General features: G+C 38.2%; 1 non-coding gene and 1 pseudogene across 1 annotated transcript; one reads left to right on the forward strand and one right to left on the reverse strand.

The window, feature by feature from the left end:
* Positions 1 to 431: 431 nt before the first annotated feature.
* Positions 432 to 538, reverse strand: LOC128776733 (U6 spliceosomal RNA). Its single transcript, XR_008421911.1, has one exon. It is a non-coding gene; the product is annotated as a U6 spliceosomal RNA (small nuclear RNA).
* A 5657-nt stretch (positions 539 to 6195) lies between these two features.
* Positions 6196 to 7047, forward strand: LOC109246796 (60S ribosomal protein L7a-like; annotated as a pseudogene).
* Positions 7048 to 27666: the final 20619 nt, after the last annotated feature.

Raw genomic sequence — 27666 nt, forward strand, 5'->3', positions numbered from 1 at the left:
TCTGAATGACAGCCTTGCCAGATAAAGTATTCTTGACTGCATATTTTTCCCATTTGGCACATCGAGTGTTTCCTGCCATTCCCTCCTGGCCTGACAAGTTTTTGTGGACAGATCTGCAAACATGATCTGTCTTCCCCTGTAGGTTAAAGAACTTTTTTTCCCTTGCTGCTTTCAGGATTCTTTCTTTATTTGTGTATTTTGTGAATTTGACTATGATATGCCTGGTGATGGCTGGCTTTTGTTGAATTTAATGGGAGTTCTCTGTGCTTCTTGGATTTCGATGTCTGTGTCCTTCCCCAGATTAGGGAAGTTTTCAGCTGTTATTTGCTCAAACAAATCTTCTGCCCCCTTTTTCCTCTCTTCATCTTCTGGGACTCCTATGTTATTATGTTTTAGTAAGTCGCTAAGTTCCCTAAGTCTACCTTCATGGTAAACATATGAAAAACTTCATGAATTTTCATGTCATCCTTCTGCAGAGGCCATACTAATCTTCTCTGTATCATTCCAATTTTAGTATATGTGCTGCCAAAGCAAGCACACATTTTTTATTTGTAAATCTGAGCTGTAACATGCCTATATGCAGGACTAAGCCGAAGTTTTTAATCTATAGGTCTTAGCAGCAAGGGAAATAGAAGCAACAAAGAGTCAGACATGCTAAATTTTCTCCTGTTATAATTTTCCATTGTCAATCTTTATTCCATTTCTATGGAACAGGGGCAGAGGTGGTCTTCTGTAACTGCTTCAAGCCAAAATAGGGCACAGAAGGGCTTTGGAATGGAAAGATTTAACATGGACAGGTTGTAACTCCCTTATTCTAAGGGATGGGATATCACAGATATTTCCTTATCTGAGAACTTGGATATTTTTCTGCATAGTTTGGCACTATATGACATTATTAGTTTTATCCCCAAGTATACTCCCAGAAATATTAACAGTAGAGTCAAATCCAGTTTTTCATTCCCTCTAAAACTGATCTGATATTGATGGGTATCCAATAGATCAGTAAACCAGTCCCAGCCACCTTGGAAAAGGGGGGTGGGGTATGGTGGTCAATGGTTTCTTGTAGCCAAGTGGCTTCCTGCTTGATTTTATATGGATTCTTATTTCCCAGGAGGAGTTAATATGGGTGAAGGCAAGTGGTATTAGCCATCGTATAGATTCTGCCTTTTTCAGCAAGCAATCAGTAATTAACAAGAGGCATTTCAATGGAAATAAAAGAAACACAGGTTAACTGTTGGAGCAAACTATAGGCCCAGTGTCTGAGTCCAAGTGCTAGAGAGAAGATTTTTAGGTGTCAGGCTTGAAGCATCCTCAGAAAGAGTGGGAGCACACAGCAGCAATCTGATGGATTTTTCTGTTTTGTAGTTCAAATGTCTCTGGTGCTCCTTTTGAGTGGCTCATAGAGAACAGGCATGAACATTGTCTATACATGAGCTATTGTGGCAATTTTTCTGAAGTTTATCTCAAGTTGTCCAACTTCAGTTTGCAGGACTTCAGGAAAAAGAAAGTTTTAGTTCTTAATGATTTTAAGATAAGAGAACAGGAGAAGATTGTAATCTTTAGTTTGGAGAGTCATGGTCAGATATTTGAGGAAACGAGAAGAATTCAGTGTCAGTCCAGTTTTATAGGCAAACAACAAACATCCAAAGATAATTAACCAGACGTAGAACCTAACACGCACAAAAATGTGTTATTGAAATACAACCTTTCTCTTTAAACTCATTTTCTTTCCTGTCAATGATAGCCAAATTAAGGGTAATTTGCTCATAAGGGGCGAAGCATCTGACTTCAGCTCAGGTCATGATCTCACGGTTTGTAGGTTCAAGCCCCACCTCTGGTTCTGCACTGACAGCCTGGAGCCTGCTTTGGATTTTGTGTCTTCTTCTCAATGCCCCTCCCCCACTCACACTCTGTCTCTCTCAAAAATAAATAAACGTTTTTAAAAAAATTTTTAAAGACTAATTTGTTTGTGAAATAAGTCTAGTTTTTACAAACTTGGCCAAATTATTTGCATATGCACAGTAAGAATAGTGATTGACCATATAGGTTTTTTTTTTTTTTTTCATTTGCTTTGCTAGACCTTTTTATAAAGAATTTCAAATGGAGACTCTAACAGCTTTTTAAGGCCAGACACCAAGCCAAATAACTCGCCATTAGATTCATCTGCAATATCTGTAGATTGGGTGAATTCCTCTCTTCTCAAGGTCCCCAAAATATCCTGAGGTTCCTGCACCTGCCAGGAAGTGACATCTACTCACCTGGTAAGTCTGCTGGGAACTCTGTAAGCAAGGTATCAGGCCAACATTTCCAAGAGCTCTATTGGTTCCTTAAAATCGACCTGAGCTCCTTAAAGTCATATGGTCATATCTGAGTCTATGCATGCATCTCTCAAATATGACATTTCAGTCAAAGCCTTAGTAATATAGCCAATGTTTCCAATGAGGTCGTGTTATAAGAACATATTTTTATTGAACTAATCCAAATAATTATAATTCCATAAGAGAAAGAAGAATATTCATTGAGAGTTTTTTAATTCTGGAGGGTTCAGTGATGGAGAAAAGGTAAATGCTTATATTTTTTTCATAAAGGAATATTTTATCAAATTTTGTAAGTCATAGATGTCTTAAGAGAAAAAGTTTCCCTGAATCTGGAAACGCAAACAGTAGAGAACCAGCAATGTTTGTTGTTTTCATACAATATACATTGTTTTCAGCAATGTTTTCATACGTTTCCTAACAGACCCAAATATCTTTAGCTTTTCTGTAATGAGACAACACAGACAAACCTTGTGGTTTAGTCATTAATGTTTAGTATTTTATCTTATTTACAAGAGACTTAGAAATCCAATGAATTCAACCCAATTTATCATTTAACGTAGCAAAACCCCCAAAGTTTTGGGTTACCAAAGATTTTGGAAGTTATTTGAAAGTGTATCCATAAACTTTTTTACCTAACCTACTGGCTCTTAACAATTACCCATGAAAACTTTATGAGACAGACAAAAATCAACCATCATTTTCAGTCACTTTTTGTTGGCAAATTGCAACTGAGATAACACAAGCTTATTTGACTTGAGTAAACCTTGGTAGAATAAAGGTTTTACATTCATGAGGATAACTCAAAAGACACGTTTATTTTCATTAAGCCAACAACCTTGAAGCAGCTTTAATACCAAATATGTTGCACCTGTGTCCGCTCACAAGTCAATCCACTGGTTCCCCACAGTCAGTGTTACCTGGGGCTTCCGTGGGGCGCTTTGGTCCAGGGGAGCACGTGGGCCTCTTCATGCTGATGGAGGAGGTCCTCCAGTTTGAAACTCATAGGGAGGTGGCCCAGCGGCTTGGGGTGCTTTTTGCTCCTTGATAGTGAGGGTGGGAGGAGCGGGAGCCTGTGACGTGGAGACACTGATGATGGAATGGGGCGGGGCTGTGTGAGCACCCAGGTGCCGTGTAGGAGGAGGGGGAGGAGGAAGCATCAGGTGTGCTGCTGGCAAGGCCGGAGGCAGATTGAAACTTTGGGACTAACGACATCTTTTTTTTTTTTTTTTCTTTAATAATTTCCATCTCCTGGGGCGCCTGGGTGGCTTAGGTCATGATCTCACAGTTCGTGGTTTGAGCCCTGCACCAGGCTCTGTGCTGACAGCTCGGAGCCTGGAGGCTGCTTCAGATTCTGTGTCTCCCTCTCTCTCTGCCCCTCCCCCGCTTGCGCCCCTGTCTCTGTCTCTCAAGAATGAATAAACTTAAAAAAAATTAAAAAAAGAAATAGGGGCGCCTGGGGTGCTCAGTCAGTTAACCTTCTAATTTCAGCTCAGGTCATGATCTCGTGGTTCAGGAGTTCCAGCCCAGCGTCCGGCTCCGTGCTGACGCTCAGAGCCTGGAGCCTGCCTCGGATTCTGTGTCTCCCTCTCTCTCTCCCTCTCCCCGCCCCTCCCCCACTCGTGCTCTGTCTCTCTCTCAAAAATAAATAAAAACATTAAAAGAAAATAATTTCCATCTCCTGTCTTTTCCTCCTAGAGAACAGGCTTTTTCTCTGGTTGACTTTCAGCCTTCTGGAAGAGCCAAGAGGAGCAGGCAGTGGGCTGGGCATTGGTTCTGGGGCTTGTGCCTGGAGGCGGGGCTGGATTTAGGATTTCTAGTGTCTGCCTGTCTTCCTCCTCCTCTTCCTCATTATCCTGACTATTCGGAAGGGACAGTATTGAGGTGTCTAAAATTTTTGTTCATCTTTATCTCCTTGGACCACCAGTTGGGTCCCTTCCTGTGATGCATCTTTATTATGGAGTCACATAAAAGTCTAAATGTAGGGAGTTTTATCCCAGATCGTGTGAAAACATCATTGAAAAATATTTGGGTTAGTTTTTATCTTTTTGAGTTTTAGAATGCCCACTTTTCACATGCGCTCGCCTTTAAATCAATTAAATAGAGCTCCGTTACAAGTTCATTTTAGCTACATACTACCCGGAGGTAAAGAAAATATCTCACATTTATAACACACATGGGCACAAACAAGATGCAGACAAAATTTAGCCTTTGTTTCACTAATATTTGTGTAGAGGACATTAAAGACCCAATTGCCAAATAGCCCCCTTTTATTAAAACAAAACTAATAATGAGACAGCATCATAATTTATGGAGCCCTTAATTATTTTTCATTTCTAGTTAGAACACGGCCATTTTTGTGCAAAGATACCAAAAGCCGCAGGAACAAACACAAACAAACAAGCCCCGAGAATCTCTATAACTGGAGACTCCTCCCCATAAGCTGGGGGCTTCACTGACTCGACCAAGTAACTCCCTAGTTTCTGGGTACTTGGTCTTATAGCCGGGTTTCTCTGCGCATGCAAGAAAACTAATTCAGACATGTCGAAAGAACATTATTTGGGTCAGCTGAGACCCAGGTTATCCTTAAATTTTCCCATCGAAGTAACCACTTCAAGTATAGGTTCCATATGCATTGTACATATAGCCTGCTGCAGTTTTCCATGGGTGGATGCTGGTTTTCTGGGAGCTGTTCCAACCTTGGAAGCACGGTTCCCCATTTCTTTCAGTCTCAGCTTTTAGAATAAGGCTTGAATAAGATCCAAGGATATCAAGTGTGGTGAGTCAAGAGGGTGCTACTTATGACAATCACTTCCAAATGGTCGTTATAGACTTTCTTATTTGTCTCGGTTTCTCTCAGTGAGGTCTAAGACCATCAAGGGGGCTCAGAGCACTGACAGATCAATCCTTATGGACGCATCCCTGAACTAGCCAATCATTAAGTATCTTATGAGATGGGAAATTCCTGTGGGACCACATCTCCAGGAATATCCTCAGACACTTCCACTAGGCTTTCAGTCACCTGAAAGCACCATGTGGCAGGAAGGAGCAAGTGTCCTTGCTCTTTGGAGCTCAGTGATTCAGTCTGTCATATTTCTAGACAGTAAATTTACTCAAACCTTACATTAATAACATCAGTATAATGCCACATTGAAACAACCAACACACCAACTCCAACCCCTCCAAGCTATTTCCACCTACAGAACATTCCTGGTAACCCTTAAGAGTATGAATAAAAGTCAGGACCATCAACTCAAATTGAGGAGGTCCAGATAGCAGGAGAACTCACCTCATATACCTGTGAGGTACTGAGATGTCGAAGGGGCACAAAGGGCCTTTGCTGGTACCAAGCACCAAGTTCCAGAGAACCCCAGTGATCTCAGGAGAGTTGTTCTATATCCTGCAGAGTATGCCAAGAAGTGTCGATGCAAAATGAGTTTTATACGAGCCCAGGGTAGGACAGATACCCAGGATACAGAATTTTCACAAAGAAGAGAGTGCTCTAATTTTTAATCTTGCCCAACTACAGTGGAAAACTAAGAAGTAAATAAGTTAGGATTTATAAAGTTAGTAATTTCAATTCTTAACATGTGAGAACACATAAAAACACATCAAATGGAACACAAGAATATATTGTATCCATGACTAGGAACAGAATTTATGGCCAAAAAGCAGAAAATAGGAAGTACAAGAACAGGAATCGTATTTTAAGGTTACAGAAGCATTGAAGATGGAGAAAATCATGGAAGTGGTACTAAAAATAAAGGGGTGGAGGGAAAAAGGTAAGTAAGTACTTTGGGGTGTTTTGAAATGTGCTTACAGAGAACCTGAAGTTCAGAGGTCACAACCCAAAGTTCAGAGGTCAAGGAACAGCATTTTGATGACTGTCAACCTATCACCAATGTTTTTTTTAAAAAGAAGTAGAATCAGCTCTCCTCCCGCTGCCCAAGATGCAAAAGGAAAGAGGGCTGATGGGAGGAAGACACAGGAGGCCAAGAAGGTATTCCATCCCCTGACAGAAAAGGCCCAAGAATTTTGACATTGGACAGTACATCCAGCCCCAAAGGGACCTCATGTGCTGCTTTGTCAAATGGCCCTACTACATCCGGCTGCCTCAACAGATGGCTCTTCTCTGTAAGCTTCTGAAAGTGCCTGCGGCCATTCAGTTCACTCAGGCCTTGGGCCACCAAGCAGCTATTCAACAGCTGAAACTGACCCACAAATACAGACCAGAGACAAAGCAAGAGAAGAGCAGAGATTGTTGATCCAGACAGAGAAGAAAGCTGCTGTTTAAGGGGATGTCCCCACAAAGATGCCACCTATCCTTCAAGCAAGGGTTAATAGTGTCACCACCGTAGTGGAAAACAAGAAGCCTCAGCCGGTAGTGATTGCACAGGATCCCATTGAGCTGGTTGTCTTCCTGTCTGCCTTGTGTGGTAAGATGGGGGCTCCCTACTGCATCATCAAGGGGAAGGCCAGGTGGGGACGTCTGGTCCACAGGAAGACCTGCACCACTGTCACCCTCACCCAGGTAAACTTGGAAGCCAGGAGAGCACTGGCTAAGCAGGTGGAAGCTAGCAGGACCAATGATGACAATAGGTACGTTGAGATCCACCGTCACTGGGGAGGCAACACCCAAGTTCAGAGTAGGTGGTCACTGCCAAGATGGAAAAGGCAAAGAACTGTCCACCAAACTGGGCTAAGGGTACACTGTTGGGTTTTTGGTACATAAAAGTAACAAAAACTGTCTTTCAGCCAGTGTCAAAAGGAAAAATAAGTAAATAAAGGGTGGGGGTGCCTGAGTGGGTCAGTTGGTTAAGCGTCCGACTCTTAGTTTTGGCTCAAGGTCATGATCTCACAGTTCATGGGTTCAAGCCCCGCCTCGGGCTCTGCACTGACAGTGTGGAGCCTGCTTGGAATTGGGATTCTCTTTCTCTCTCTAAATAAATAAATAAGCTTAATAAACAAACTTTCCCTCCCTTGCTTTCTCTCTCCCTCAAAATAAATAAATAAACTTAAAAAAAAAAAGTAGAATCTGATGGTTCATAATTAAATCACACGAAAACTAATTGTGAGAAACATTTCTGAGCATGATCAAATCTGAGATAAAAATCACTCTTAATTCCATTAAGTTATGGTAAGAAGGCAGGCAAGCAAGAAATGGGAAGTGGGGGAGGGAGAAAGAAAAGAGACAGAAACAGAGGGTTAGGGAGGGAGAGAAAGAGGAAGATGAAGAGGAGAAAGAAAGAGGAAAGAAGAAGGGTGGAAAGGAGGAAGGGAGGGAGAAAGGAGAGAGGGAAGGAGGTTAGGACGCCCACCAGCAGCTGGCTTTTATTGGGTGCCTTACCACAGAGAATTCTTTAGTTTTCTCTTAATTCTCTGGACACTCTTCCAACCAGGTCTTTCTTCCCCTTTCTCCACCTGACAGTCTCTCTGAATTAGCACCACTAGACTCATTAAAGACTCTGAGTCTTTTATCCAAATCAAAGTTATAAACCAACCACACTGATGACTAAAACGTCATTAAGCAGGTTATACATTTTAAAATCATGCAAGCCACAGTTAGCAGAATGTTTTTGACTTGTTTTAAACTGTTGTTCCTCCATCAATAGAATAGGCCCACCTCCTACTGCTAAATATGCATGGCTTCAATAATATTTAAAGAGCACTTTTATTTTTTTATTTTTTTTATTTTTTTTCAACGTTTTTTATTTATTTTTGGGACAGAGAGAGACAGAGCATGAACGGGGGAAGGGCAGAGAGAGAGGGAGACACAGAATCGGAAACAGGCTCCAGGCTCCAAGCCATCAGCCCAGAGCCTGACGCGGGGCTCGAACTCACGGACCGCAAGATCGTGACCTGGCTGAAGTCGGACGCTTAACCGACTGCGCCACCCAGGCACCCCTAAAGAGCACTTTTAAATAAGACTAAGTGCAACCACAAAGAGCACCCAATCTTTCATGATGCATTAACAGACAGGCCACCTTGGTTTTCACACTTCACCCAAATGCAGCCATCTTCTAGGAAAATTGTCAGTTATTTTTAATATTCATAAAACCAACTGACTTGTTTAAGAATAATACTTGTATAAAATTGCCTAAAATAGACATAAATTCCCTATTAGTATTCCCTGTCAGTTTTATACCATACAATTTATCGTCTACTTCAGGATGCTTATGAGACACAGAAAGCTTTTTAAAATTGCACCAGTTCATGGACAGCAACATGCAGAAGAATGAAACTAGACCACTTTCTTAACTCAAAATGGATGAAGGATCTGAATGTGAGACAGGAAACCATCAAAACCCTAGAGGAGAAAGCAGGAAAAAACCTCTCTGACCTCAGCCGCAGAAATTTCTTACTTGACACATTTCCAAAGGCAAGGGAATTAAAAGCAAAAATGAACTATTGGAACCTCATCAAGATAAAAAGCTTCTGCACTGCAAAGGAAACAATCAACAAAACTAAAAGGCAACCGAGGGAATGGGAAAAGATATTCACAAATGACATATCAAACAAAGGGCTAGTATCCAAAATCTATAAAGAACTCACCAAACTCCACACCCGAAAAAACAAATAATCCAGTAAGAAATGGGCAGAAGACATGAATAGACACTTTTCTAAAGAAGACATCTAGATGGCCAACAGGCACATGAAAAGATGCTCAACGTCACTCTCATCAGGGAAATACAAATCAAAACCACACTGAGATATCACCTCATGCCGGTCAGAGTAGCTAAAATGAACCAATCAGGAGACTATAGATGCTGGAGAGGATGTGGAGAAACGGGAACCCTCTTGCACTGTTGGTGGGAATGCAAACTGGTGCAGCCGCTCTGGAAAACAGTGTGGAGGTTCCTCAAAAAATTAAAAATAGATCTACCTTATGACCCAACAATAGGACTGCAGGAATTTATCCAAGGGATACAGGAGTGCTGATGCATAGGGGCACTTGTACCCCAATGTTTATAGTAGCACTTTCAACAATAGCCAAACTATGGAAAGAGCCTAAATGTCCATCAACTGATGAATGGATAAAAAAATTGTGGTTTATATACACAATGGAATACTACGTGGCAATGAGAACGAATGAAATATGGCCTTTTGTAGCAACATGAATGGAACTGGAGAGTGTTATGCTAAGTGAAATAAGTCATACAGAGAACAACAGATACCATAGTTTTCACTCCTATGTGGATCCTGAGAAACTCAACAGAAGACCATGGGGGGAGGGGAAGGAAAAAAAAAGTTAGAGAGGGAGGGAGGCAAACCATAAGAGACTCTTAAATACTGAGAATAAACTGAGGGTTGATGGGAGGTGGGAGGGAGGGGAAAGTGGGTGATGGGCATTGAGGAGGGCACCTGTTGAGATGAGCACTGGGTGTTGTATGGAAATCTATTTGACAATAAATTTCATATTAAAAAAAATTACACCAGCTCAACAGGTATAAAGCAGAAGGTAGACTCATCCTATGGTGGGATGTGGTCTGTATGTCATCCTAATCAGAGAAGCAGTTTGTATAGAACTGATGGTTTTAGAACACTTATTTAAGGGTAGCTTTAAAATTATTCACTATTTGTTTGAATGAAGTAGACAGTCAAAAAGGGAAAATGGAGTAGGACTAAAAGAGAAAAAGAAAAGAGTAAAGAAGAAACAAGATATATTAGAACCAAGAGGAAAGAGAAATAAGTATTTATGAAGACCATCTACCATATTATAAGATACAGTATCAGGAAAAGAACACATTAGGATAGGATAATATGGGGGAAAATATACAAATTAAATTTAAAAACCACAGAAGTTAGGAAGAAATCTTACCTATCAAACTAGTTTATTGCTCAGAGAGACAGAAAACATCTTCTCTAAAAACACTGTATATTGTTCAATGTAACTGCTCAAGGCTGCCATGCATGGTTGTTCAAGTTGTGCAGTATACAAGAGCGCTACATTTACATCATAGATATTGTGGTAACCAGCCTCTAAGATGGCTTCCAATAATCCTAGCTTCCTGGTACCATGTCCATGTATAGTTTCCTCCATGCTTAGTGGGAATAACCAACCGATAGGATATTGTAAAAATGATAGTGTATGACTTCAGAGGATGAGTCTTACAACATATTGAGGCATCCATGTTCTTCCTCAAATCACTTGCTTTGGAAGAAGCTAGATGTCAGGATTTTAGGATACTCACATAGACCTAAGGAGAGGGCCTCAGAGTGAGGAACTATCAGCCTCTGGCCGATACACATGAGAGAGTCACGTTGGAAGCAGATTTTCCAGCTTCAGTGAGGCCTTCAGGTCCCTGTAGCCTTGGCTGACATCTTGACTGCAATCCTAGGAGAGACCTCCAGCCAGAATTAACCACCCAAGCTGCTTCCAAGTTTCTGGTCCACAGAAACTGTGTGAGATGATAAATGTACATTGTTGTCCAAGGCCACTAAGTTTCCAGGTAATTTGTTAGGCAGCAATAAATAACTAATACAGATATCTTTATTGCTTTGGATGAGTTGCAAAATTATAGTGATAATTTTCCAACAGACAGCCCTGATGTGTCTTATGCTAACAAAATCACTATATTATAGTCATCCAACAGATGAAGGTTAAGGGTCATTTTCTAACCTGATTGATATTTTGTATTCCATTTTATGAAAGAGGCAAGAATTTGATAACTGAAAAATCTCACTGATTTATTATCTAAAATAATATGTGCTTATCATAAAAAACTGTTTTTCTGGCTGATAGAATGATTATCAAAGATAATGAAAATTTTTAAGAGCGAGAGAGAGAGAAATCTCTTCTTGGTACTGGTTGCACTGGTTAAATTTAACAACTCATGTAGTGGTTCAGATATTCCTCTATGTTTGCTGTACCAAATGCTATTGGTGAGTCCCAGTTTAAATCAACAAAAATTTTCACTATATGACAAATCATCTTTAATGAATAAAAAAGTAACTATAATAAAAATTATGTATTCATAATATAAATATGTTAATAATATGTATTATGTTATACATATGTAAATAATATATTTATATAAATATGTATGGATACAGTGTAATTCTTTATAAATGTAGACATATATAAATATAAAATTATATTATAAAATATATTACTACATGCTATAGGTAGTGTGTATATTATCCTAATGGAGATAATATATTACGTGAAAGTATTATATATCGTATACATGTATAATGTTTTTATGTATAAATAAACATCACATAAGTAATATATATTTTGAAAAATATAACATACAACATAGATACATAATAAATATTTATATTTATAAATATATAGCATAAATACATATTTGTATTATATATTTATAATATACTTATAATGATAACATATTATTATAAGTAAATGTGTTATACAGATATATTACTATAATAAACTATAAAGATATAAAGGAAATGTTGGTAAGTAATTGTAAAAATTGTTTTTTTTATGAACTTTTCTTCAATACAAAAATTAATTGGTATTAAAATTTCACTGGTATATTGTTTGCATACTATATCAAAATGCTACAAATGCTAAGTTAAAATATTAAGCTATATGTTACATTTCCGTAATGTCAGAAAGAATTTTTAAAAATATATATACATATCAGAAAAGGAAAAATATAAAGCTATCAGAAAAGACATGAAAGAAAATTACTACATTTCATTAATTCTAAGACATATTTATTCCTGTGTTCGTTATTCATGGGCTCAGTCCCACAAGACTGCCCCCACTTCAGATGCCAGTTGAAAGTCCCAGGTTGTCACTCGTACTTGTGACCAACTGGCTACATAGATCTATAAGTTGGGGATTCCCACAACCTTCTCCTCAGGGTCGATAATTTGCTATAATGGCTCACAGAACCCAGGGAAACACATTTACTGGCTTATTATAAGTGATATAACAAAGGATACAGATGAACAGCCAGATGAAGGTCTATGTAGGGTGAGGTCTGGAAAGGTCTCCCCCACAGGTGCCTTTGTCCCCATGGAGTTGGGGTGCAACACCCTCCTGGCAAGCGTATGTATTCACCAACCCGGAAGCTCTCCAAACCCTACAATTTAGGGAATTTTATGGTGTTTTCAATGATTAACTCTGTCTCCTGGGAGGCTGAGGGTGGGGCTGAAAGATCCAAACTTCTAATCAGGGCTTGGTGTTTCTCCTGACGAGACCCAGCCCCCACCCCACCCCACCCCCAAGCTCTCCAGGAGCCCATCAAGAATTGTCTCATCAGAACAAAAGATGCCCCTATCATCCAGGAAATTGTGAGGGACTTAGGAGCTCTGTGTCAGGAACTGGGGTCAAACACCAAATATTAGACCAAAAGATGCTTCTAGAGCTCTTACCACCCCAGAAATTACAAGCGTATTTAAAAACAAAAAAATTTAAGTTTATTTATTTTTGAGAGAGAGAGAGAGACAGAGTGCTAGCAGAGGAGGGGAAAAAAGAAAGAAGGAGAGAGAGAGAGAGAGAGAGAGAGACATAGAATCTGAAGCAGGCTCTAGGCTCTGAGCTGTCAGCACAGAGCCGAATGTGGGGCTCAAACCCACAAGATGTGAGATCATGACCTGAGCCAAAGTCAGATGGTTAACCGACTGAGCCACCAAGCACCCCACGAGTCTTTTAAAAGGAGCTCTGTGTCAGGAACCTGGGCAGAGACCAAATTCGTATTTCTCGTTATTCACAGAGACTATTAAATCTTTCTAGGTAATAGTCAAGTAATTTGAATGTTAAACAATGGTGCACTCTTGTTGAAAATAATACACCTCAAGTGATAAGTTTTAACTTTCCAAAGGATAGTTCAGACTGAGATTTTTCAGAAATTTATTATAGATATATTTTTCCTAATGGTGGTGGCGGGGGCAGGGGAAGGGAACCAAGCAGGGGAAAAATTGGTCTTTATTACATTAGCTTAGAAGATTGTGTATTTTGTCTGTTTTGCAAACTCTTTGGGAATGAGGGGAAAAGCAACTGAAGAATGAGAACAGACATAAAGACTGTTAGATTTTGTATTATATTCTTAGTAAACATGAAGTGAAATGAACATTGTAAAGTGTTCAAAGTTGATAGGAATCTAACTTTGCAGCAAAACAGGTTGTACTGGTAAGACAGTGTCCAGTCTATGACATAGATGATGCGGTTTTTGGCAAGGCCATGTTTAACCGTCAGAGAATCGTCCAATAAATGTTAGCGTGAGATACTGAGAATGTTTTTTCATATCACACAAACCACAGCAAAAATTCATAACATTATGGTGTATATTTATGCAAAATACAAACACTGACATGAGGTAATACGACATAATACAGAGAGAGTGAAATACAAAAACAACGTAAATAATAGCAACTGTGATTCACAAAATCATTTTCAATGAAGTAAGATGTGCTATTACCTGATTATTTTTCAGTTGAAGTAGTAGATGTAAATCATGTGAAATAGTTTAAAATTATCGTTAGATTCATGGATTTAAAAGTGCCATTATTTCTACCTTGAACAGTTTTTAGTACACTGCTTAAATTTCAATCTTGTTAAAAATAAATTGGGAAGCTCCTGGGTGGCTCAGCTGGTTAAGTGTATGACTCTTGATTTTGGCTCAGGTGATGATGTCACAGTTAGTGGGTTCAAACCCCGCATTGGGCTCTGCACTGACGGTGTGGAGCCTGCTTGGGATTCTCTCTCTCCCTCTCTCTGCCCCTCCCCTGCTCACTCTTTCTCTCTCAAAGTAAACGAATAAACATTAAAAAAAAATTGGGAGTTCAGGGATATGACAAGGCCATGCATCTGATGCAAAAACAGACACTCAAAAACATTCTAGGGATTCAGGTCCTTGTTCTATTTATTCTTTAAACTTGGTAATAAACGAAGCAACAGAAGAATGTCTTTTATACCCTGAATTTTACACACTAATTTTACAACTACTTTTTGGTTTCCATAACACATTGAAATGTATCAAAAACACATTTGCTAAACAGAAATTGAAACTACTGCCAATACATCATGGGAAAATTGAGATGATACCACCAGGCCATTAAAAACTCAATTATAGCTAATATGCAATCCTTTTGTAGACATTATTGATGTCATGAATAAAGATGGAGATTTTAAAACTCAAGCTATAGGCATAAATTGAAAATATCCCCTTTAAATTTGTTTTCTCAGGATAAACTTGACTATTTTAAGTAAAAAGTATGGTATAGCCAAAATGATACAAGACTTTGTAAATAATGCCCTTTACCCACAAAGATAAACACAGTGATGAAATTTACAAAGGCATATGTTATTGGGCTTGCTTTAACATCACATATATAAAAATTGGAATGATATGGATGTTGTTAATTGGTATAGATGTTCAGATTTGCAGATGAAAAGGTTCTGGAGATTTGTTTCACAATAATGTGCATGTACTTAATACGACTGAACTATGCACTTTAAAAATGATTAAGATGGTAAATTTTATATTGTGTGGGGTTTTTTTCTTTTTGTAAATTTTTTAAATTTATTTTTGAGAGAGCGAGTGTGAGCAAGGGAGGGACAGGGCAGGGGCAGGGAACAGAGGATCCTATGTGGGCTGTGTCTTGACAGCAGCAAGCCAGATGTCGTACTTGAACTCATGAACCAAACCGTGAGATCATGACCTGAGCCAAAGTCAGATGACCAACTGACTGAGCCACCCAGGCACCCCTATGTGTTTTCTTACCACAATAAAAAATGTTACTGGGGTGCCTGGGTGGCTCAGTCAGTTAAACATCTGACTTTGGCTCAGATCATGATCTCACGGTTTGTGAGTTCAAGCCCCACATCAGGCTCTATGCTGACAGCTCAGAGCCTGGAGCCTGCTTCGGGTTCTGTGTCTCCCTTTCTCTCTGCCTCTCCCCTGCTTGTGCTCTGTCTCTATCTCTCTCTCAAGAATAAATAAAAACATAAAAAAAAAAAAAAAGAAGATCTAGAAGGGTGAGAAATCGTTTTGATAGCAAATGTCACAATCAAGCTGTCTTTGATCCAACATCAAACTGTTTACACATTTATTTGGTTTGTTTGTACATTAGATACAGCAATAATATTTTTTTTTAAGTTTATTTATTTATTTATTTATTTATTTATTTATTTATTTATTTTGAGAGAGAGACTGCATGAGCAGGGGAGGGAAGAGGGAGGGAGAGAGAGAGAGAGAGACACAGAGAGAGAGAGAGAGAGAGAATCCCAAGCAGGCTCTGGACTATTGGTGCAGAGCCCCATGTAGGGCTTGATCCCACAAAACGTAAGATCATGGCCTGAGCCAAAATCAAGAGTCAGACATTCAACTTACTGAGCCACCCAGGCACCCCACAACAATAATACCTTCAAAAGAAAGATTGTGATGGTGATTTCCTGGATGTATACATACATCAAAGCTCATCATTTATAAACTTTAAATATGTACAGCTTCATATACATCAATTATACCTCACTAAAGCTCTCCTATCTTTACATAAAAAGATTAGCTTACGATACTGAAATATCATGGCTTTTCTAGTTCAGTGCTTCTCAAACTTTAGTGTACATGTGAATCACTACTGGATCACATTAAAAAACAAATTCATAGAATTACTCTATGACCCAGTGTTTCACAACAGAATGAAAACACTAATTTGAAAAGATATATGCACCCCTATGCTTATTGAAACATTATTTACAATAGGCAAGATATGGAAACAACCTGGGTGTCCATTCATAGATGAATGGATAAACACACACACACACACACACACACACACACACAGTGAAATATGAGTCATTAAAAAGATGAAATCTTGCCATTTGCAATAATATGGATGGATGTTGAGGTGAATATTTCTAAGTGAAATAAGTCAATCAGAGAAAGGCAAATACCATATGGCTTCTCTCATAAGTGGAATTTAAGAAACAAATGAAAAAAGAAAACAAAAAACCTCCAAATCCTTAACTATAGAGAACAAACTGATAGTTACCAGAGGGGAGGGAGGTGGGGGGTGGGTGAAATAGGCGCAGGGGACTAAGAGTGCACTTACCGTGAACAGCACTGAGTAATATATAGAATTATTGAATATTATACACCTGAAATGAATATAACATTGTATGTTAATTATATTTGAATTAAAAAAAAAGACCTTTGGGGTAAAAGAACTGCTGATAAAAAGTTAAGTTTTGACAATGTATCTAAAACATCAGAAAATAACAGTGATAATAATAATGGCTAAAGTTTGCTGAGATTCTTGTATATACTAGGCACCATGCAATGAACTTTACTTGATTATTTCCTAATGTTTACAACAATGTTTTCAACTAGGTAATAATCTTACATGCATTGCACACACACACAATGCTGAAGCTTAAGTATTCATTCATAAAACAGATAAAAACAAAAAAAGCAGATTCTGATACCCTAAATGTAATAGCAATAGTTCATTGATGCATACCTGAAAACCTTGTTATTTTCTAAAATCTACTATGAAATCTGTTTAATTATTACAATAAAGCAAGACTTTACTGAACACATTTCCAAATACTGTTGGAGCTCTCAGAGATATTTTTCTTTTCCAGTATTATTAGTCAGTGAGACTGGCTAATTTTGCAAAATTAAAGATTTTTGCAAACTACTTAAGCCTATAATGTGGCAAGAAAGACCATGAATCTGGTAACTATTGTGGAAAATGAGATGTGAGAGTAAGTAAGCACTGAAATAGTTCTAAAGAGTTTTATTTCAGGGCACCTGGGTGACTCAGTTAAGCCTCTGACTCTTGATTTCAGCTCATGGTTTGTGAGGTTGAGCACCGAATTGGCTCTGCACTGACAGTGTGGAAGCTAGTTGGGATTTTCTCTCCCTCTCTCTACCTTTCCCCTGCTTGTTCTCTCTCTCTTTCTCTCCCTCATTCTCTGTCTCATAAAATAAATAAACATTAATTTTTTTTTATTTTAAAAAAGAATTTTATTTCTATGATTTTTTTTTTTTAATTTTTTTTTCAACGTTTTTTATTTATTTTTGAGACAGAAAGAGACAGAGCATGAACGGGGGAGGGGCAGAGAGAGAGAGAGGGAGACACAGAATTGGAAACAGGCTCCAGGCTCCGAGCCATCAGCCCAGAGCCTGACGCGGGGCTCGAACTCACTGACCGCGAGATCGTGACCTGGCTGAAGTCGGACGCTTAACCAACTGCGCCACCCAGGCGCCCCTCTATGATTTTAATAGATTATTTTTTAAGTTTATTTTGAGAGAGAGCACATGTATGTGAACGGGGGAGGGGCAGAGAGAGGAAGAGAGAATCCCAAACAAGCTCCATGGAGCTTGATGCAGGGCTTGATCTCACCACCCTGAGATCATGACCTGAGCCGAAATCAAGAGTCAGACACTGAACCCACAGAGCCACCCAGGCACCCCTAGATTACTATTTTTAAAATTGATTATTACTTCATAGTTATTTCAAATTCTTGATTGTTATGATTAATTTTAAAAATACTGATAATTTCATGATGAATGAGTTCCCAATTATTTTAATTACAGTTTTAAACATCTTTTAACTTCATGTTAAAATTTGATGTATAAATTTATTTAGAAGGTTTTGTGTTGACTTTATGTATGACTCATTTGTAATTATTATTATTGAGAAGTATGTAATAAATCAACTTGGTGATGTTACGGACCCTGCTTGGGACTCTGTCTCTCCTTCTCTCTGACCCTTCCCCACTCATATGCATGCACTCTCACGCACACGCGGTCCTTCTCTCTCAAAATAAATAAATAAAACAAAAAAAAATTTTTTTAATTGGGTGAATTGTATGGTATGTGAATTATACCTCAGTAGAAAAGGACAGTAACTCCTGTTCTAATCAAACAAAATATGGATGCGACAATACTTGGGAGACCAAAAAGTACCAAATACATATGAAATCACTAAGGGAAGCATGGGGACACCTTTTTTAAGGGCTTAAAAAAAAAGGTCTAATATTTTGGAGCTGGCCTTAACTAAATAATTGATGTGAAGACACACCATATGACCTCAAGGAACTTTTACAACTGTAAAAGAATTTCGAGTTTATTCCACTTTTTGTCCGAACTTGACATGCAGATTCAGTTTTATACACAAGAGGGCACTGTCCACCAAATGACAAACTTGTTCAAACCTGCAGGAAAGTAAACAAAATCTCAGAAAAAACCAAAGTGTCATAGAAAAAAAAACAACTAATATTTATAAGTACCATATATATAAAAATATGTATATATTCATATATATATATATGAATTTGCTTATGAGTGCACAATATCTAGAAGGGCAAATAACATGGACATGGATGAGAGGGATACATTGGGGGGTTTGTTTTAATTTTTATTATTTAAGTATAGTTGACATAAGATGCTATATTAGTTTCAGGTACACAACATACTGATTTGACAATTTTATGCAACTCACCACAATAAGTGTAGTTACCATCTGTCACCATAAATGTTACTACAATATTAGTGACTATATCCCTATGCTGTACTTTTCTTTTTTTTTTTTTTACTTAAAAAAATTTTTTTTAATGTTTATTTATTTTTGAGAGAGAAAGGCACAGAGCGTGAGCAGGAGAGGGTCAGAGAGAGAGGGAGACACAGAATCTGAAGCAGGCTGCAGGCTCTGAGCTGTCAGCACAGGGCCTGATGTGGGGCTCAAACTCACCAATGATGAGATCAGACCTGAGCCAAAGTCTGACGCTTAACAGACTGAGTCACCGAGGCACCCCCTGCCCCCCACCCCCCGCCTTTTAAAAAATTTTTCTTAATTGTGCTCGCTTCGGCAGCACATATACTAAAAAATTTTTCTTAACGTTTATCCTTATGCTGTACTTTTCATCTCCTGACATTTATTTTACAACTGTAAGTTTGTACCTTAATCCCTTTCACCTATTTCACTCACTCTCCACCACCTCCAGTCTCCTCTCAATTTGTTCTCTGTATCTATCAGTCTGTTTTGTTGTTTTATTGTTGCTTGTTCATTTTTTCAGGTTCCTCATACAAAAGTGAAATCATATGGTATCTGTCTTTCTCTGTCTGACTTATTTCACTTATTTCATAATACCCTCTCGGTCCACCCAGGTTGTCACGAATGGCAAGATTTCACTCTTTTAAATGGCCAAGTAAAAGTCCATTGTGTATATATACACATCTTTTTTATCCATTCATCATCTACTGATGGACATTTAGGCTGTTTCCACATCCTCGCTACTGTAAATAATGCTGCAATGAACATAGTGGTGCATGTATCTTTTCAACTTAGTGTTTTCATCTTCTTTGGATAAATATCTGGTAGTGGAATTATTGGATCGTATGGTATTTCTATTTTTAATTTTTTGAGGAACCTTCATACTGTTTTCCACAGTGGTTGTACCAGCTTGCATTCCCACCTACACTGCACATGGGTTTCCTTTTCTTCTCTTGAGAGGGATACTTTTTGTTGAATATTTTATGCTTTTTATGTTCTGAACTATGTGGTTGTATTGTTTGTGTGAAATGTTACCTTACTAGGAAAATTATTTTGTGCCTATTTAGATTAATATACAAATTTGATAAAAAAGGATGTGGAGAATATGTACAAAATTTAGACAGATGATTTTAAAATATTTTAATAAATGATTGCCAATTTATACTAATAGCTTTTTTAAAAACATTCTTCTAATGAACTCAAGAATCTTCCCATGTGTTATTTATTATTGCCATTCTGTTTTCTTTCTCTTTCCCCTTCTTTCTTTCCCTTCCTCCTTCCTTTTTTCCTCTTTCTTTCCTTCCAGGTATAGGAAAGATTATTTAATTTTTAATTATTTTTCAATTTTCTACTACCAAACTCTTCAAAGGAAAGTTTGAAAAAAGTTTACAGTAAGTACTCACCATTTTGACAATAATAATTTTTTGTTTTGTTTAAAACTGTTTCTCTACATATACTTGTAAGGTGAGTATTTTTTCAAGTTTTTTTTTTTTTTCAGATACTCTAACCTTAAATATTTCAGTATGCAGCTATTTGATGAAAGATATTCAATTACACTGCCATAATGCTATTACCACACCTGAGAAAATTAAGGGTAGTTTTTTTAAGTTTATTATTTAAAGTATATTTATTTATTTATTTATTATTTTTTAATGTTTATTCATTTTCTGAGAGACAGAGTGTGAGTGGGGGGAGAGCAGAGAGAGAGAGAGGGAGACACAGAATCTGAAGCGGGCTCCAGGCTCTGAGCTGTCAGCACAGAGCCCTACGTGGGGCTTAAACTCACAAACTTCAAGATCATGACCTCAGCCAAAGTCGGATGCTTAACTGACTGAGCCACCCAGGCGCCCCTGTTTATTTATTTTGAGAGAGACAGAGAAAGGCATGAGTGGGTGAGGGGCAGAGAGAGAGAAAGAAAGAATCCCAAGCTGACTCCTCACTGCTAGCACAGAGGGCTCAAGCTCATGAAACCGTGAGATTTTGACCTAAAAGCACGAGTTGGACGCTCAACCGACTTAGCCACCCAGGTGCCCCAAGGGTAGTTTTTAATATAGTTTATTATCCAGTCCATTTAAAATTTTGTACTTGTGCCTAAAAGTCTGCCACCCAGCATCAAGGTTTAGACAAAGTACTGTGGTTGTTATGTCTCTTCAGTCTCTTTTGTTTTAGAGCATTCCCTCATTGCTTTAATTACTAATTTTTTGTAGAGACCAGGCAAGTTGTATTATATGGAACATTTGATCATTTCCTAGTGGTATCATTTGAATTGTTCCTCTGCTCTCTGGAAATTAGATTCAGGTTAAAATTTTTTGACAGTTTTTAACATTTGTATTATAAAACAAAATACATAAAACAAAAACAAAAAAGCAGTATAATGAATTATTACAAGATAAACACACTTTTATAGCTGCTGTCCTAATCAAAACATAGAACACTGTCAGCACCCCAGAAACCCTCCATGGACCCCTTCATAACTCTTTAATCCTCTCTCCCCATCCAACATGATCACTATTCTTTTTATGGAAATTGATTCCTTACTTTCTTTGTAATTTTACCATCCAAACATGCATGAAATGCCATGATTTCGTTTTCCCGGTTTTTGAACTTTATGATTAAAACCATAGATTAAGTGTTCTTTCATGTCTAGCTTCTTTTAGTGAACGTTGTCTTTGTGAGATCGTCTGTGTGTGTGTGAATAGTTGTAGTTCATTCATTTACATAGCTTCGTTGTAAGAATATATAATTCATGTTTTTTCCAGTGTTCATGGACACTTGGCTTATTTCACATACTTGGTTTTTATAAATAATGCTACTATGAATGTTCTTGTGTCTTTCTCTTGGTACACATGTGCATGCATTTCAGTTGGGCTTATATTCAGGAATACCACTATTGGCCCACGGGGTATGCATATGTCCAACTTTCATAAAAGATGATAGTCTTCAAAGTAACTGTACCAGTTTGAACTCCCATCAACATTGTATGAGAATAACTACTGTTGCTGTATATCCTTGTCAGCACTTGGTACTGGCAGTTTTAATTTTAATCATTCTGGTGGAGGTACAGTAATATGACATTGTGGTTTTAACTGCATTTCCTCTTTTTAGAAAGGTTGAACCATTCATGTTTCAGCCTTTTTGTATGTTTTTGTGAAAATTGTTTATTTCTCTTATCTTCTTCCTCCCTTCTTTGGATTACCGTATTTCTTGTTGATCCTTAACCTAAATATTTTTGGGGTATGAGTCCTTTGTTAATTACATGAGTTGCAAACATAATCCACAGTGTGTTTTGCTTTTGATTCTCTTCATGGTGCCTATTGATGAACAGATGTTCTTAATTTTGATGTAATCCAACCTATCAATCTTTTCTTTTTTGGTTAATTCTTCCTTGTCTTCTTTAAGAAATCTTCTCTTCAAATCATAAAATAATCCTGGATTAGCTTTATTATTGTTTTGCCTCCCACAATGTCTATGATTTACTGGGAACTGATATTTGTCAAATATAAATAAAGAATAAAGTCAATGATCTTTAATTACATGGATATCTGGGTTTTCCACCACAATTTGTTGAAAATGACATTATTTGCCCACTGCTCTGCAGACTGCCTTGTCATAAATCAAGTATCCATTTTTGTGGCCTTCTGTTTTTGTGTTGTCTTGAGTTTCATTAGTATATTTTTCTTTCCTTGTACCAATATTACACTGCATTAATTGCTGTCTCTTTATAGTAACTCATAAATTTTGTGTAGTGTATTTCACATTGTTTTTTTCAAGAGTGTTTGGCTATGCTTAGTCTTTTGCACTTCTATAAATATTGAAGAAATCAGTTTCTCAGGTTCATTAAAAAATAAGGAAACAAATAAAAATCCTCCTGGGATTTTGAATGAGATTGCACTGAATTTAAGGGTTAAATTTGGGGGAAGACTGACATCCTTACAGTACTGACTACTCAATTTCCCAATCCATGCATGTTGCATACTCCTTCATTCTGGTTTTATTTATTCTTAACAGTGTTTTACATTAGAGATTTTTAACATCCTATTTTAAGTGTATTCCTAAGTATTTGATGTTTTATGCTATTATAATCTCCAACTTTTACAAAAGTTTCATATTTGAATTTTTTGTTGTAGGCACATAAAAACTTAATTTTTACATATAGACCTTGTGTGCAGCAATCTTTAATCTGTAGATTTCTTTTGGATTTTCTACATGCAATCATATCATCTGTGAACAAGGGCAGTTCTATTTATTATGTCCAAATATTATACTTTTCACTGGCTGGGTCCCTCAGTACAATAATGAACAGAAATGGTAACAGTGAATATACTAGTCTTGTTTAGGTCTCAAAGGGAAAGTTGTAAATATTTCACCAGTTAAGTGTGAGGCTTGCTGATGGATTTTTAAAAATAGATACTATTTTCTTTGATGTTTATTTTATTTTTGAGAGAGAATGTAAGAAGGGAAGGGGCAGAGACAGAGGGAGACATAGGATCTGAAGTAGGCTCTAGGCACTGAACTGTCAGCACAGAGCCTGAGGTGGGGCTTGAACTCACAAACTGCGAGATCATGACTTGAGCCGATGTCCTTAACCAACTGAGCCACCACAATTTATTTCTTTGTAATAAATTTCCCTTTTACTTCATGTTGCTAAGAATTTTGTTTTTAAAATCGTGCATAGATGTTCGAATTTATCACCATCTTTCTGCACCAATTGAGATGATTGTATAATTTTTCCCTTTTATTTTATTGATTTGGTGTCTTACCTTTCATTCTTGAACTTGCATAAAATTGGCATTATTTATTTCTTAACTGTTTGGTAAAATCCATTTATCTGAGCCCAGAGTCTCCCCCCCCCCCCACCTTTTTAATGTTTTATTTATTTTTGAGAGAGAGAGACAGAGAGAGAATAAGCATGGGTGGGGCAGAGAGAGAGGGGAAAGAGGATCCACAGCAGGCTCTGTGTTGACAGCAGCAAGCCCAGTGTGAATTGAGAGATCATAATCTGAGCAGAAGTCCAACGCTCAACCGACTCAGCCACCCAGGTGCCCCTGTAAAAGTGTTTAATAACAAATTCATTTGAGTTGATACAGAACTATTCAAATTTTCTTCTCTTTTTTTTTTTTTTCAGTTTTGGCAGCTTGTTTTTTTTCTAGCAATCTGTTGATTTTATATAATTTCCAGAATATTGGCCTAAGGTCGTCCATCTTTTTTTACCTTTTAAATGTCTGTGATATCTGTGGTGATATCCTGTTGTTACAGGTAAACATAGGATTTACCATATTTAGTTACATAGCCTTAAGTTTTACACAGCAGTGTATCTTGAAAAACCATTAATGACATCAAATATTGTTTTATTGCACCACCTTGAACTTTTTCATGCCGTGGAACCTATTTTTCAAATAAAGTATTATTATCTTTCAATGTAGAAACAGAAAAAGTGGAGGTAGCCTGATTAAAGCAAAGTGAAGGGGTGTTTGGATCTCTCCAATACTTGGGCTCCCTTTCGTTGGAGGTCTCTCCTGTTGGAAGAACACGCTGAGAATTATATTCTATATTATACATATGCATATACATATGTATGTATGTGCAATTTAACCAAACTTCCATTGTTGGATGCTTCTAACTCCTTAAACTTTTGCGCACACTTTTTGTTTTGTTTTTTAAATAGCGCCACCGAATGCAAACTGGTGCAGCCACTCTGGAAAGCAGTGTGGAGTTTCCTCAGAAAATTAAAAATAGACCTACCCTATGACCCAGCAATAGCACCGCTAGGAATTTACCCAAGGGATACAGGAGTACTGATGCATAGGGGCACTTGTACCCCAATGTTTATAGCAGCACTCTCAACAATAGCCAAATCGTGGAAAGAGCCTAAATGTCCATCAACTGATGAATGGATAAAGAAATTGTGGTTTATATACACAATGGAGTACTACATGGCAATGAGAAAGAATGAAATATGGCCCTTTGTAGCAACGTGGATGGAATTGGAGAGTGTGATGGTAAGTGAAATAAGTCATACAGAGAAAGACAGATACCATATGTTTTCACTCTTATAGGGATCCTGAGAAACTTAACAGAAACCCATGGGGGAGGGGAAGGGAAAAAAAAAAAAGAGGTTAGAGTGGGAGAGAGCCAAAGCATAAGAGACTGTTAAAAACTGAGAACAAACTGAGGGTTGATGGGGGGTGGGAGGGAGGGGAGGGTGGGGGATGGGTATTGAGTAGGGCACCTTTTGGGATGAGCACTGGGTGTTGTATGGAAACCAATTTGACAATAAATTTCATATACTGGAAAAAAAAATTGTTGTCATGTGTAAGGAAAAGAATAAAAATGGTTCAGGCTTTAGAACTCAGTTGATCACCACTATCATTTTAATGTCTATCGTAAGTACTTTTTCTATTAAAATGATTTTTATAATGTTAAAAAAAAATAATAATAAATAGCACCACCACCTTCCCAGGCAGGAGGCTCATGGCTCCATGTCTATCCCTGGCAGGCGGGGCTCTCGGGTCACAAGAGCATGACAGCCTCACTGCAGCAGCCAGTCTCCCCAGTGGTGGTGGAGAGAGAGTGGGAGGTGGGGGTAGGCTCCAGCCCTGGGGACTGCGGGCAACTGGAGAGCCTGCGGGGAGCGACCACACTGTCCTCGCCATGCTCTGTCCTGCGCTCCGTCCCCTGCCAGTGTGCTCCCCACATGCCCTGTGCACCTCTTGAATTAATGCTTTAGAGTTAATTCCTGGAAACGCAATTGCTGGGTAAAAGGTTATGTACAGTTTTAAGACTTTAAGATTGTATTGATAAAGTGCTGGTTTAAAAAGTTGTACCAATTTATGATCCCAGTGTACCCACCCTGAATCAACATTGGATATTATCATTGAGTATTTGAAAATACCGGAAGGAGTATTATTCAGTCTTTAAAGATGACGATTCAGATCCTTCACACCTGAGGGAATATTTGACAGCAGTCAATGCAAAGAAACCCAGAATCCAACTGCACTTTCAGGAAAAGATAGTGAAGTAACACAGTTTGTGAGGAATTTTCCTGTTTCTCCCCCCAAATTTTCTTTCATCACAGTTTTACAATATGTGGGTAAGAAAAAAAATCCAGAATGCAAGAAGGTTGGCCCCTGCATCACTTTCACCAGACTTAAGTCACTCCAACTAATTTTAAACAAAAGGGAATTTAAGCTAGAGAATTAAGAGTTTACAATCGCTGACAGGTGTGAAGGGTCTTTAGGGATGACTCTCAGAACAATGTCATAGAACCACCAGACATGGGAACAATCAGGAGTCTGGGTTTAGGAAACCACTGTACCAATGGTTGAATCCAGGATCACGTGCCCATTGTGTCATGAAGGTGAATACCTTACCTTAGCTATGAACCAAATATCAGGAACTCATTGCTTTATTTACTAAATGTAAATTGCTAGATTTAACAAGATTGATGCCCCTACAAAGTTCTGCCTCCCTCTTCACTGAGTCGATTTCTGAGTTTGAGTGAATGCGACTAGCCTAGAGGTCAAATATAGGCAAAAGTCAAGCTGCAAGGAAGTCTGGGAAATGTAGTTTTTATACTTACAGCTCCTGTAGTACAGGATGGCACTCCAAAAAGAGCTTGGATCAACTGTTTAGCAATCCAATCTTTCACAGGCCCTTTATTGCCTTGATGGTTTGACATGATAATTATAAATATTGTTAAAGATTTTCTGTTTGACCCACCTGATCTGATGATGCCCTCTACCTTTCTCTGCCTTGACATGGCCATGGGAGGCTGACCCCTATATTTCATTTCCTGGGTTATTTCTGGCTGCTGGCCAACTTTAGCCAATGGCAGATCATGGAAGATGTAATCGGACTTCTTCCCTTCTGGTCTGACTTTGGTAGCGGCTGTGTCCTTCTACCTAAGAGTAAGGCACCTGCTGGTGGATAGTTCTTGCTATCTTGCTAACTAGAGATCAATTACAGTGCCCTCCACTTGCTTTCTTACTTCTAGAAATATTAATGCCTTCTGACTGCTGCTAAGTGGTTTTTAACCACTCCTTGTTTGTTCCCTTAACCGGATCCAGATATGCAGTAATTCCTTCATTTGACTCTCTTCAATTACTTGAGTGTTCCATCTTTTTTCTGCCAGGAATGTCACTGAAATAATGATGGATAAGACATAATTTTTAATCCAAGGTGCATTCGGGTCAGGTAGATGAGAATATTATAGCCATCTATTATGGAACGAATTCTGTCCACACCTCTCCCCCTCCCACAAACTAATGTTGAAATCCTAATCCCAAGTACCTCAGAAAGTAACTGCTTTTAGAGATAGGGTCTTTAAAGAGGTAATTAAGGTTGAATGAAGTCATAAGGGTGATCCTATGCTCTAATAAGCATAAGTGCTAATCTAATGCTGCTAGTGTCCTTATAAGAAAGACACCAGGACGTGCATGAAGAGATGAATGGTCATAGAGAGAAGACAGAAGAAACCAAACCTGTCAACACCTTGATAACTGGACTTCCAGCCTCCAGACCTGTGAGAAATTAAGTTTCTGTTTTTAACCCACCCGGTTGATGATACTTTGTCATGGCAGCCCTAGCAAACTAATACACCATCATAAAAACCAAATAAGAAAAATAGGTGGGGTTACCAATTTTGTTACTCTAAGAGGAAGGAGCCAAGAGAATCAATCAACTCATCTATCCATCCATCCATCGGAGAGATTTATTTTAAGGAATTGGTTCACACAACTGTGTGCCAGCAAGTTTGAAATCTGTAGGGCAGGCTGACAGGGTGGAAGTCCAGGCAGGATTTCTACGCTACAGTCTTGAGGCAGAAATCCTTCTTCTGTGGGAAACCTCAGTTTTTGCTCTTAAAACCTTCAACTGA

The sequence above is a fragment of the Panthera pardus genome, unplaced genomic scaffold (genome assembly GCF_024362965.1).
Source record: "Panthera pardus isolate Hobbes unplaced genomic scaffold, ASM2436296v1 HiC_scaffold_13, whole genome shotgun sequence".
Lineage (NCBI taxonomy): Eukaryota > Metazoa > Chordata > Mammalia > Carnivora > Felidae > Panthera > Panthera pardus.